We start from the raw sequence: 14629 nt of genomic DNA, 5'->3' as shown, positions 1-14629 counted from the left end.
TATATATGAAATTGTTTTTACCACTCCCAAAGAATGGTAGAAAGGTAAACAAGAATTGCCTAAGTAGAAGGGATAAATTGAGAGATTGGGATTGACATATTCACCCTGCTATATATAAAATAGATAACTAATAAGAACCTGTTGGATAGCACAGGGAATTCTATTCAATACTCTGTAATGGCCTGTATGGGAAAAGAATCTAAAGGAGAGTTAATATATGTATATGTATAACTGATTCAGATTGCAGTACACCTGAAACTAACACAACATTGTGAATCAACTATGTTCCAGTAAAAATTAAAAAAAAAAAAAAAAAGAATTGCCTAAGTAGGAACAGAGGCTAGATCCTATTCAGAGTATAGGAGAATGATGGTCAGGAATTCAAGTTCAATATTATACTCGGGAGTTATTCTAAACAAGCTCAAATTGAGTCTTGGCAGATAAAGTCCAAGATAGACAAGCTGGTGGGAGTGCCAAATCTGGGCCATATTTAAGTTTCTGCAGTCAATAAGAAATCTTGACTAGATCAAGGAGAAGTTAACATATCAGAAAAGATTCTATGAGCATTTATTAGAAGATTATCTTAGCCCTAGGGTTAAAAGCTGGTATCTAAAACTTTTGATGCAGATCTTTCCTTAGATACACTTTTTTAAAAAGCTGACATCAACCTGACCAAGGGGCAGACTCACCGGTTGGCTGGATTGACTGAGGGATTAATCCAGGCTCAAGGTCTGTTGTCGGGCTAATCGCACACCGGAAGGTAGGGTGAGGCCACCACACAGCAGTGGCGCGGGCAGTTAGATCTGTCTCCATCAGTGCAGGCGTGAGTCACAGCTCAGCCTTACAGAGCTCCTGTTTCATGGTAAGAAGTCAAGCCTATTAGTCAGGACTTCTCTCGTTGCAAAGGACAGAAAATAAACTCTCAAGTCTAAAGTACACAACCAAAAGGTGCATTAGTAAAACTTTAGGAGTGACTGGCTCCAGGGACTCAAATGATGTAACCTAAGATCTGACCTTCTCCATCTCCGGCTTTCCTCTGTGTTAGCTTCAAGGTTAGTTTAGAATTAGCTTCAACAGTTCATGTGGGTAAGATGGCCACTGACACTCCCAGGCTTACTTCTTAACTTACTTACACCCTCTTTCAGTGGAAACAGAGGCCCTAGTAAATTCCAGAATCCAGTTTTCATTGCCTGGTTTGATCTTCGAATCTTTCTTGAACCAACCAGTATGTTCAGAATGATACTGTGATTGGCTACACTTAATTACATTAGGCAAGCTCTAGCGAATCACATGGATTAAGAATTAGAAAAGAGACAGTATACTCCTTGACATAAATCACAGCAAGGTCCCATCTCCCAGAGAAATGGAAATAACAAAAGTAAAGAAGTAGGACCTAATTAAGCTTAAAAGATTTTGCATAGGAAAGGAGACTATAAACAAGATGAAAAGACAACCCACAGAACGAGAGAAAATAATAACAATTGAAACAACTGGCAAAGGATTAATCTCCAAAATATACAAGCAGCTCATGCAGCTCAAAACCAGAAAAAACAAACAACCCAATCCAAAAGTGGAAAGAAGATCTAAACAGACATTTCTCCAAAGACTTATAGGTGGCTAATAAACACATGAAAAGATGCTCAACATTGCTCATTACTAGAGAAATTCAAATCAAAACTACAGTGATGTATCACCTCACACTGGTCAGAATGGCCATCATCAAAAAATCTACAAACAATAAATGCTGGAGAGGATGTGGAGAAAGGGAACCCTTCTACACTGTTGGTAGGAATGCAAATTGATCCAGCCAGTATGGAGAACAGTATGGAGGTTCCTTAAAAAACTAGGAATAAAACTACCGTATGACTCTACAATCTCACTACTGGCATATACTCTAAGGAAACCATAATTGAAAAAGACACATGTACCCCAATGTTCACCACAGCACTATTTACAACAGCTAGGACATGGAAGCAACCTGGATGTCCATCGACAGACAGATGGATAAAGAAATTGTAGTTCATATATACAATGGAATATTACTCAGCTATAAAAAGGAATGCATATGAGTCAGTTCTAATCAGGTGGATGAACCTAGAGCCTATTATACAGTGAAGTAAGTCAGAAAGAGAAAAACAAATATCATACATTGATATTAACCCATATATATGGAATCTAGAAAGATGGTACTGATGAACCTATTTGCAGGGCAGCAACGCTTAAAGCTCAACATTCAGAAAACAAAGATCATGGCATCTGGTCCCATCACTTCATGGGAAATAGATGGAAAAACAGTGGAAACAGTGTCAGACTTTATTTTTGGGGGCTCCAAAATCACTGCAGATGCTGATTGCAGCCAGGAAATTAAAAGACGCTTACTCCTTGGAAGGAAAGTTATGACCAACCTAGACAGCATATTAAAAAGCAGAGACATTACTTTCCCAACCAAGGTCCGTCTAGTCAAGGCTATGGTTTTTCCCGTGGTCATGTATGGATGTGAGAGTTGAACTGTGAAGAAAGCTGATTGCCGAAGAATTGATGCTTTTGAACTGTGGTGCTGGAGAAGACTCTTGAGAGTCCCTTGGACTGCAAGGAGATCCAACCAGTCCATTCTAAAGGAGATCAGTCCTGGGTGTTCATTGGAAGGACTGATGCTGAAGCCGAAACTCCAATACTTTGGCCACCTAATGGGAAGAGCTGACTCATCGGAAAAGACTCTGATGCTGGGAGGGATTGGGGGCAGGAGGAGAAGGGGATGACAGAGGATGAGATGGTTGGATGGCATCACCAACTCGATGCATATGAGTTTGGGTGAACTCCAGGAGTCAGTGATGGACAGGGAGGCCTGGCGTGCTGCGGTTCATGGGGTCGCAAAGAGTTGGACACGACTGAGCGACTGAACTGACATGAATGGAGGTGCAGACATAGACAACAGACGTGGATGCAGTTGGGGAAGGAGAGGGTGGGACAAATTTGAAAAATATACATTCAGTTCAGTTCAGTCGCTCAGTCGTGTCCGACTCTCCTCGACCCCATGAATCACAGCACGCCAGGCCTCCCTGTCCATCACCATTACCATATGCAAAATAAAAAGGCAATGGGAATTTTCTGTGTGACACAGGGAGCTCAAACCGGGTGCTCTGTGGCAACCTAGAGGGGTAGGATGGGGTGGGAGGTCGGAGGGAGGTTTAAGAGGGAGGGGACACATGTCTGTGGCTGATTCATGTTGATGTATGGCAGAAGCCAACACAATGTTGTAAAGCAATTATCCTCCAATTAAAAATAAATAAAATTTAAGAAGAAGTAGAAAGAAGTGGTTCACTATGGGAATTCGGCATACTACTGTCAGAAGAAGATCTGGTTAGGGGAAAGACAAAACCAAAAGATCTCCACTACACTGAGTGATTAATATTCTATTAGGCAGGGTCTCTCTGACCTGGTTTGGGCAGAGCTAAGCCTGTGGGTAACCGGTGACCATTAATGTTTGGGCTTTGTTAGAATGCTGCTGCTGCTGCTAAGTCACTTCAGTTATGTCCAACTCTATGCAACCCCACAGACAGCAGCCCACCAGGCTTCCCCATCCCTGGGATTCTCCAGGCAAGAATACTGGAGTGGGTTGCCATTTCCTTCTCCAATGCACGCATGCATGCTAAGTCGCTTCAGTCGTGTCCGACTCTGTGTGACCCTATGGACAGCAGCCCACCAGGCTCCTCTGTCCCTGGGATTCTCTAGGCAAGAATACTGGAGTGGGTTGCCATTTCCTTCTCCATTGTTAGAATAGAGAGGGACTAATAAGACCTTGCTTATTTAACTTATATGCAGAGTACATCATGAGGAACACTGAGCTGGAAGAAGCACAAGCTGGAATCAAGATTGCCAGGAGAAATACAAATAACCTCAGATATGCTGATGACACCACCCTTATGGCAGAAAGTGAAGAGGAACTCAAAAGCCTCTTGATGAAAGTGAAAGAGGAGAGTGAAAAGGTTGGCTTGAAGCTCAACATTCAGAAAACAAAGATCATGGCATCTGGTCCCATCACTTCATGGGAAATAGATGGGAAAACAGTGGAAACAGTGTCAGACTTTATTTTTGGGGGCTCCAAAATCACTGCAGATGCTGATTGCAGCCATGAAATTAAAAGACACTTACTCCTTGGAAGGAAAGTTATGACCAACCTGGATAGTATATTAAAAAGCAGAGACACTACTTTGCCAACCAAGGTCCATCTAGTCAAGGCTATGGTTTTTCCCATGGTCATGTATGGATGTGAGAGTTGGACTGTGAAGAAAGCTGAGCGCCGAAGAATTGATGCTTTTGAATTGTGGTGCTGGAGAAGACTCTTGAGAGTCCCTTGGACTGCAAGGAGATCCAACCAGTCCATTCTAAAGGAGATCAGTCCTGGGTGTTCGTTGGAAGGACTGATGCTAAAGCTGAAACTGCAATACTTTGGCCACCTCATGCGACGAGTTGACTCACTGGAAAAGACTCTGATGCTGGGAAAGGTTGGGGGCAGGAGGAGAAGGGGACGACGGAGAATGAGATGGCTGGATGGCATCACTGACTCTGTGGACATGAGTTTGAGTGTACTCCGGGAGTTGGTGATGGACAGGGAGGCCTGGCGTGCTGTGATTCATGGGGTTGCAGAGAGTCGGACACGACTGAGCGACTGAACTGAACTGAACTGACTGAATAAAATCATGGTATGATAGAGTGCAACAGTAGGTCTTATAATAAAATATTCAAGTCTTTACCAAGTGCTTTTCTCAAAGATTTTATTACTAAATATTATTTAATTAAATGAACTACATAGTAAGAATTACATCTCCCTTACAGGATGGCAAAATTGAGACTCTGAAAACTTAAACAAAAAGCTCTCTTATTAACAGGTAACCTGGTTAAAGCATAAAACCAGCCTCCAAATTCATTGTTTATTTACTCCACTACAATTTCATCTGGGGAAAATATATTTTCCAAATGTTGAAGGAGGTTTGGACTCTTTCTCCATGAGGTCATACGGACAAGCATCTAGCAAGACAATATCCTTGAAGGAATAGTTCAAGGATAACCTCACTAATCAAGACAAACACATGGATGTATGTATGCATGATGTTAAGCCTGTGTTTAAAATCTGATTTAAAAAAATAAAAATAATAGGAGTATCTTACAAACCATTAACTGTTAATACTTTTATCTCTGTGTGCATTTATAAGTTATGTAGAAAAAAATACTTATTTGCTAGAAACTCCCTCGTGAAGTTATTGACAGAGAAAAATCAACCATTTATAAAAAGTAGCTTTGAGGGAAATGAGAATTTTAAAGTCATCTAATTAATTGTTGATGCAAATAACAAAAACAGTAGATGATATGCTTATACTGGCAATGGGATGTCAGCAAAAATATAATTGTGCATATTTAAAACATGCCAGTTTCTGTGGTTTATTAAGGTGGCTATGTCACCACGCTCATGTGTCTGTAAACAAGTGTTTCAAATACTTTCCACAACTCAAGATGAGTTTCAGGGATTTTTAGTTAATTCATCAGGAAGAGAGCTTCTTGAGAAAGCCTAGCCTGTACCAAGTTGCGGAGAAGGCAATGGCAAGCCACTCCAGTACTCTTGCCTGGAAAATCCCATGGATGGAGGAGCCTGGTTGGCTGCAGTCCGTGGGGTCGCTAAGGGTCGGACATGACTGTGCGACTTCACTTTCACTTTTCACTTTCACACATTGGAGAAGGAAATGGCAACCCACTCCAGTGTTCTTGCCTGGAGAATCCCAGGGACGGGGGAGCCTGGTGGGCTTCCGTCTATGGGGTCACACAGAGTCGGACACAACTGAAGTGACTTAGCAGCAGCAGCAACAGTACCAAGTTGGCATCTATGCCAAGAACAAAACTAATACCATAGACGGTTCTATCTTTCTACCAGGACCTAGGAGCCACGAGCACTCCTATTAGTCAGGGAGGTGTTTATACTTCTCTTGTCAACTCCAATAATGCAGTTACTTAAACTAAGCTAATTTTATTGTAGTCATGAGTATTTAATATTGCATTAAAAATTCTACAATTATGCTGAAATTTTTACAATCTACTGTAACCCAGCGGGTACCCAAACTTAATGACTACTTTTATTATTAAATGACTACTTTTTTATTCAGATAGTATTAAAGCTAGAGAATATTATTTAAATTATTGAGTCTCCTTGACCATACAACAGCAAGTTGAAGCCGCACTAATGAATGAGTTCATTTTTCTTCTTTGGGCTTCAGATGTTAGAACTTCCTAGAACAGACCTCCTCATAAGGTTGTTCTACAACATTCAAATTATATTCTTCTTGAGACAAACTGTTCACTTAGGTACCTTAAAGCACCTCCAGGCCCTCTCTACCCACAGTACTTCTGCTCTGAATTCTGTCTTTACTATGGGTATTTTGAGTGTCTGTGACTCTGTAATGATATACAGATTTCCCCTTGGTATCAGGGGGAGTTGATACCAGGATAACAAAATCTGAAGATATTTGAGTTCCTTATATACAATGGCACATACAATAAGCCCTCTGGTATCCACAGATGCAGAACCCAGGGATAAGAGTGTCTTAGTAAATGCCACACTCCTCACTTTGTACAAAGACAAGGTTTTCAGGCACAGGAAATACCATTTCTGGTTTTCTTTTTTGGTAAAGAACATTTCTGTATGACAGCTGCCACCCTGCGGCTATGTCTTCCATAAGCTGAGAGTATACATATGGTAGGTGTAGGCTCTTATCTGTATCACTTAACTTTTCAGGGCCCTGGAAACAAACAAACAATAACAACAACAACAAAAAACATGAAAACTCCACACCACCACCCTCCTCCAAAAAAAAACAAAACTATCCAATTCTTGAAATTGCAGCCTTGGCTTAAACCACGATGAATAGTTTTCAACATAACTGCAAGCTTTGACTGATAATGACAGATGGATTCTAGGACCAAATCCAGGTTTAGCAGGAAAAGTGCTTTTGGGAGGATATTGAACCCTGCTGTAATGCAAGTACCCCAGGAAGAAAACGCTTCTGAACCATTGACAGCTACCTGTACCATCGTGAGGATGAAAGTCTAAAAGTAGGTGAAAACTTTCAAGGCAAGGAGAGGGGATCAACAGACGAGGCAGACACTTGGAGGAGAGATGGGCGTGCACTGAGGGGCCGGAGACCCTCACAGCTGTGGCTAGCTGACAACAAAATAAAACAGTGTTTGTAGAACAGAACTATCAATGAGGACTTCAAGACTGGACTTGAGGGACTCCCCTGATGGTCCAGTGGTTAGAACTTTGTACATCCACCGCAGGAGGCATGGGTTTGATCCCTGGTGGGGGAATTAAGACCCCGAATGCCATGCTGCCAAAAAAAAAAAAAAAAGTTCTTGAACTGAATAAAAATGAAAACACAACTTAAAAAATTTGTATGGGAACAGTCACAAGTTAAAAAAAAAAAAGGTCTGGATTTCAGTGGACTTGAGGTTATTAAGGCACAGTGTCCATTCTTGCTGGCGCCAGCACTTACTACAGTGTTTGGGATATAGTGACAGCTCAATGAATATTGGTGTTTTTAATGAGCTTTTTTGAATGAATGAATGTCTTTTAAGGGAAGCCTCTTTTCACTGAGGATAGACAATTCCTCTGACCAGCGATTTTAGGAGAGTACTCCTTTGCCTCAAAGGTGAAGGCAAGAGAACACTAGTTTCACGTTCTCCCTTGACTGAGAAGCCAGGATCCAGAGTAACCTTTCCTTGCCTGAACAAGCAGAATGGATGTAGGTGGCCTAAGGGGTAGAAGGTGAATTGGCAACTGGAGCTCATCTTAGAAGATTTGCTCACTGGCTCCAACTTCAAAAGAAAGCTTCCAATCACCTCCCTTACAAAACACCCCACCACACAAAGACATACACATGCATATACCAGTCTTTGGTTTTCTTCTCTTAATATTTTTTTACCGTTAACAAAGAGAGGATCTATGTTAGGAGCCTGAGGCTGAAACAGGTGAGGTGACAAGCCACTATGGTCCCATCTAGATCGTGGCAATATTACCTGAACCCAAAGCCAGTGTCCTTCCCAATACACAAACAACGAAACTAGAAATATAGCTCAGATGTATAACCCCAATTTACCTAGATCTCTGTACATGTTGTAATAGCAATAATATTGGAGATGCTTGAAAATATAAATGGAATTAGAATGCAGGGCCCTTCATTTAAGGGGTGTAGTGGGAGGTCAGTGGGAATTTCAAATCATCCACCATGTTTTCTTCTCTTTTCAAGTTGTTGCTTCCCTCTGCTCGGTGCCTGGATCAGGGCTCTTTCATCACCTTGCAACACATTAAACTCCCTTTCATCCTAGAGTTATCCACCTTCCACACATTTGCTATGTGGTCCTTATCTATTAGGGCTTCCCAGGTGACTCAGTGGTAAAGAATCTGATTGCCAATGCCGGAGATGCAGGAGACTTGGGTTCTATCCCTGGATCGGGAAGATCCCCTGGAGGAGGAAACAGCAACTCACTCCAGTATTCTTGCTGGAAAAATCTGCCGGACAGAGGAGCCCGGTGTGCTGCAGTCCGTGGGGTCACATAGTCAGACACAACTGAATGATTGAGCACACAGCACAGCCTTATCTATTAATACTAGACTCTGGGAGAACATGAGAAGATCCTAAGCATCTCCCAGGTACTGAGATGTGGGAATCCACACAAGGACTTCTCCAGCACTAAGGGATGCATACCATGAACCATCAGATGCCAAGAACCAGCAATAAGGGCATAAAGCTAGTGACCAATTTGTAAACAGGAAACTTTTTTTCTTATAGATGGTGGAAATTTTACACATACTTTCTGAGTTTTGGCAATTAAACATACTCTTTGTAAATACATAACTTCTTGTAACGCTTAATGTGTGTATGTATGCAAGAGATTATAGGTTGTATTTGAGACAGAAAGGAACAGAGACACAAAAAGATGGACCTGGAGGGACAGCATGAAGCCAGATGTATGGAAAGGACCAGAACTGTTCACCAATTCTTACATGGTAAGTGGTCAAAGAAATAACAAAATAAATGCCAAAGGGAAATTCAGGGCTACTGAGTGCTCCCGAGATGTGTGGGCAGAAAGGGAAAGCTGAGGTTTCTAAGGTCAAAAGCAAATTCCTTTCTTTGACAACCTCATACACATTTTGTTGTTGTTCAGTCACTAAGTCGTGTCTTACTCTTTGCGACCCCATGGACTGCAGCATGCCAGGCTCCTCTGTTCTCCACTGTCTCTCAGAGTTTGTTCAAATTCATGTCCATTGAATACACAAAGAGAAGATCATTCTTATGAAGGAAAAAGCAAACTGGACTTCCCTGGTGGTCCAATGGTTAAGACTCTGGGTTCCCAATGTAGGGGGCATGGGTTCAGTCCCTGATCGGGGAAATGATCCTGCAAGCTTCATGGCAGAACAAAAATAAAAACAAAAAAGCAAAGAAAAACAAACAAACAAATAAAACATTGCATTGTATGACATACAATCCTGAAAATTGATTGATCAGAAGGATAAAAATGTCAAAATGGCTCCAGGAGCAAGTTTTATATCCCGGAAGCTGAAATAATATCTACCCAGATAAACAAGGACATATGGGGAGAGGCAAGTCCTCAAGACTGAATTTGTTGTCTAACACTGGGACCGATGAAGTAGAGAGGTTTTATTTTCTTTACTCCAAGCTCTTAATTTTTAAACACACAGCAACAACAAACTTTGAGTTTTTAATTCAAGTGAACAAGTCCTGGGTGTTCATTGGAAGGACTGATGTTGAAGCTGAAACTCCAATACTTTGGCCACCTGATGCGAAGAGCTGACTCATTGGAAAAGACCCTGACGCTGGGAAAGATTGAGGGCAGGAGAAGGGGACGACAGAGGATGAGATGGCTGGATGGCATCATCGACTCGATGGACATGGGTTTGGGTGGACTCTGGGAGCTGGTGATGGACAGGGAGGCCTGGCATGCTGCGGTTCATGGGGTCGCAAAGAGTTGGACATGACTGAGTGACTGAACTGAACTGAACTGAACAAGTCAAGAGTAAATCATGCTTCCATATTTCATGTGGAACCAGACTGGCAACCAGACTGAGTTACCATGAAGTCAGTGGTAATGAATATTCCAGGAACTCTGGGTGCAGATTAAATTATAGGATCTGAAAGTGTTTTATGACTCAGGACTTTCTTATCTTATCTGGATTGCACATTCCCTAGGTTGGCACAGCCTTCTTATAATCAAGATAGTCCTTTATACCACTTGCTCAGTGATATATGTTTTATAAAAACCAGTAGTCCACTAGTGTCTAGAACTTACATACTGAATTGGATTCCCTTTCCAGGGGCTTTAAACAGAATGCCATTTAACTAAAGAAAAACTGTAAGTCAAACTGATGTACTGTCTCCACAGCTGTTTCTATTTTGTGGCTGTTCCTGTTGTATGAACCTCTGGTCTCAGACCTCCTGGGTTTGGATCCTGATCTACTCCGTTGGCTGTGTGACCTTCGGTACGTTATTTAACCTCTCTGCGCCAGGTGTGCTCATCTCCAAAGTAGGAGAAAATAGCTCCTATTTCATAGAGATGCTGTCAGGACTAAATGAATACTATCCATTCATTTATTTAACAAATACCATTGGCTCTTCAAATCCATGGGTTCCACACCTGAGGATTCAACCCGCTACAGATCAAAAATGTTAAAAAAAAAAAAAAAATCACTGGGGACTTCCCTGGTGGCCCAGTGGTTAAGCCTTTGTCTTCCAATGCAGGTAGTGCAGGTTCAATACCTGGTCAGGGAGCTAAACTTCCACATGCCTCGCAGCCAAAAAAAACAAAACATAAAGCAGAAGCAATATTGTAACAGACTCAATAAAGACCTTAGACATGGTCCACATTAAAAAAAAAAAAAAACTTTAAAAAAAATACCAGGCAGTTCTAAAAGGCAAGATTTAAATATTCTGAGAACTAGTTATTGAATATTTACATAGCACTTGCACTGTGCTAGGTATTATCAATAACCTAGAAATAAAGTATATAGGAGGATGTGCATAGTTTATGTGCAAATACTAGGACTTTCATATAAAGGACTTGAGCGTCCATGGATTTTGGTGTTCACAGGAGTCCTGAAACCAGACCCCTGCAGATACCTGGGGACATCTGAATGCTTTTCTTGGGCACTAAGCATGTGTCAGGCGCTGGGTTAAGTTTTGGGGAAAACAGAAATGAACAAAATAGGCAGAAGTACCTGCCCTCGTGAAGATTCCATTCCAACCAGAAAGACAGACATTGAACTAGTCAGCAAGGGTGTACACAATGTCAGATGATGGTGAGCATTATAAGACGAAAGAAAACAGAGTAAAGGAAATAGGATTGGGGCTGCTCTCTAGAGTGCCCAGGGACAGCCTGAGTGAGGTGACCTTTGACGCTAAGAATAATATCTGTTGCATAAATAAGCATTTAATAATTGTTAGTGCTGTCAGTATTATCACTATTAATTAGACCGATATTTAACCAGATTAGCTTATGACAAACTCCCAACGGAACTAAAAAAAGGTGAAAGTTCTGCCAGGGAGATTATAAATGCCATAGACTGCAGCTCCGATGGTCACTATTTGCTTTGGCCACGTGTAGGCTGTCCTCACTCTTCCTCCTTCCCCCTTCCTGCCTTCTCCCCTATGCCCTTGACATCCGTGCTTAAACGCCATGTTCCCCTGTGCTTCAGCTTGGGAATGTGTTGTGAGCCAGCACAGAGCTTCACGATTTTCCTTCGTAGCATCTCTCTCTCCCACCATTCGTCTTGTGCTGCTTATTCTTATTGGTCTGTCTCCCCACTAGACCGGGCTCTCCACGAAGGCAGGGACAGTGTCTGCTTTATTTACTTCTATCCCCAGCCCCTCTATATCTGGCCTGGGAGATGGATGAATAATGCATGGTTAAATATCCCTTCTCGAGACTTCCCTGGTGATCAGTGGCTAAGCCTTCATGTTCCCAATACAGGGGTCCTGGGTTCCATCCCTGGTCAGGAACTAGATCCCACGTGCACTTACTAAGAGCTCGCCTGCCGCAACTAAAGATCCCTCATGCTGCGACTAAAGATCCCGCATGCCGCAACAAAGATTGAAGATCTTGTGTGTTGCAACTAAGATCCAGCACAGCCAAATAAATACAGAAATATTAAAAAATAAAAAGAGAGAAAGATCTTTACTCAACTGTGCCCATAATTAGGCAAATAACTGGTAGGGTACCTGCATTTTGGGCATCTGGATTATGTACCTCTTCTTGCACTTTCATTCAGCGTAGTTTGAACTTCCCATCATTTTAACTGTAAACAAAGAACAAAGCTCATCTATAACACAGTCTATGAAGAAACGGCTAATAACTGCACAGATGAAAGAACCAAGAAGCAAGATTACTATTCTAGGAAAACAAAAGGTCCCCCAAGGAGTAACAGTAGTCTCATATGTTTAGCCTGGCATTTGGAACTTCGTGGTATGACCTTATTTTTATTTTTTGGCCATGCCACGTGGCATGTGGGATCTTAGTTCCCTGACTAGGGATTGAACTCTCATCCCCTTCATTGGAGTTGTAGAGTCTTAACCACTGGACTGCCAGGGAAGTCCTGACATAATCGTTATTTGTTGTCATTTTTCTGAAACAGCCATAAGCATCTTGACAAGACAAACCATCAAAATTCTTGCTTCATGACGTATGGAAAAAGATCATCCCATCCAGATTTTAAGTGATTACCCGTAAGACACACAGAGGCTGTCAGTGTGCATGCATAGAACAGAACTGGGGCAAGTTAAGGCTGGTCTGAATTGGTCAGATGAAGGGGCGAACTTGTGTGTTCTGATTTTTCTCTACAGAGCAGGGTTGCTAGGGAACAGTAATAACCATATCGTTAACTCCCAGGGTATCAGAACACATACATCCCAGAAGTGATAAGAAAAGGAGAGCCAACACCAAAGTGGACAGAGGCAAAGAACGATTTTCAGAACATGGTCTGACTCACCCAGAGCCGCAGTGAAACTTTTCAGCCGGGCCAGAAAATTTGCAAAACTTAGTACGGCTAGGGACTGTCTGTCTGGTTTATAGATTATCCACTCCCTTCACCTTCCTTCCCCTACCCTACATTTTCTAAATATAAGCCTTGATCATTTTCCATCAGTAGATAAGCAGCAATTAGAAATAAACTACAACCTTCGGTTGCCAACCCTTACTTCAAGATAGAATGTCATTAGCATCGTAATTAGATAGAGGTTTCATTTTCCCAAGCTGATTTTTAAATTTTATTTATTTAAGCCTTTTCTTTTGTATTGGTATATAACCAGTTCACCAACAGTACTGGGATAGTTTCAGGTGAGCAGCAAAGGGACTCAGCCATACATACACATGTATCCATTCTCCCCCAAACTCCCCTCCCATCCAGGCTGCCATAAAACATTGAGCAGAGTTCCTCGAAGCTGTTTTTGCTTTACTTCTGGGCCCACTGTCTCATAGAATAGAGTTGCAAGGACAGATTCTCAAAAATTTTCCCCTTTTCCACATCTACAATGGGGTTTCCCAGAAGCGGAGGAGAGTGTAGCTGGGGGGAGGAAAGCATGGGTCTGCATGGAGCCTGAGCCATTCTAAGGAGGAGGGAAGCATCTCAAGGGTGAAAAGTTGAAGGGGAGGGTAAAGAAAATGGCCAGGGTTCAGAAAGTGACTCACACCAAGAACTGAGCCGGAGGGAGCGTCACTGCCTTTATCTGAAGCAGGAGCCAAGGCCAAGGGACAGGTTGACACCAGGGAGGCGAGTGGACGCTTAACCGTTTGCTCATGGCTTCTTTATACAAAGCAAATGAGAATCACAGAGCAAGCTGCCAGATCCAAAGAGGAAGCTCACTGGAGAGAAGCCAGCGGGGAAGTTGTAGGGTGAAGGGCTGGGGTGGGCGGGGGCTCAGGCAGGGAAGGGATCAAGTCATTGGCCGTGTTTCCAGAGTAAGCCGAGATGGCGGTCCCCCCTGGGTCATAGGGGACCAGACACGACATGATTGATTTCACACCCTGGGAGGGAGCATTCACAAAGAAGCCTGGCTGGTTTTGAAATATGAGGCCATGGTGTGACTGACTGTACATCTTTGGCTACTTTTTTCCTGCAAGGCAATTACATTAAGTGCTTAACATCAATCCGGAGAGGAAAAATGAGGGCACCGTGTTTGGGGTGGGAAGGTTGAGGAAGGAGGTCCGAGCTGTGTCCCTGCCATAAACAAATGCACACATTCCGATGAGCCCTTTCAGACCCTGTTCTGATGACAGGGGCAAGGGAACACATCAAGAGCTTGAGGGAGTGTTAGTTGTGTCAACAATTGCATGTTACACATGCTGAAGGGGAGTGCAACCTGCCAAGCGTTAATGGATCTGCTGGAAGTGGAGAGAACTGGGCACCTGCCGCGAGCCGCCTGACCTGGCTCTCCCCACCTGAGCAGCAGCCAAACGAGTTGTTTCTCTATTTTCTTCTTACCCATTGGGTCAAAAGAAAGGTTGCTTCTAAGTGTTTTTCAGAACCTGGCCTGACCCCAGAGTCATTGACTGATGTGTGAAGGTCTGCTGG

At 42.6% G+C, this 14629-nt stretch overlaps 1 long non-coding RNA gene across 1 annotated transcript; it reads right to left on the bottom strand.

The window, feature by feature from the left end:
• Nucleotides 1–470: 470 nt before the first annotated feature.
• On the bottom strand, nucleotides 471–13859 carry LOC129556595 (uncharacterized). Its single transcript, XR_008686034.2, has 3 exons — nucleotides 13747–13859; nucleotides 12282–12358; nucleotides 471–852 (listed from the first exon to the last, which is right to left on the bottom strand). It is a non-coding gene; the product is annotated as an uncharacterized LOC129556595 (long non-coding RNA).
• Nucleotides 13860–14629: the final 770 nt, after the last annotated feature.

This window comes from Moschus berezovskii, chromosome 13 (genome assembly GCF_049115385.1).
Source record: "Moschus berezovskii isolate FMDL1 chromosome 13, NW_MosBer_1.0, whole genome shotgun sequence".
NCBI classification, from domain to species: domain Eukaryota; kingdom Metazoa; phylum Chordata; class Mammalia; order Artiodactyla; family Moschidae; genus Moschus; species Moschus berezovskii.
Note: the sequence above shows the minus strand (reverse complement) of the source record. Positions and strands in the feature narration are given on the sequence as shown.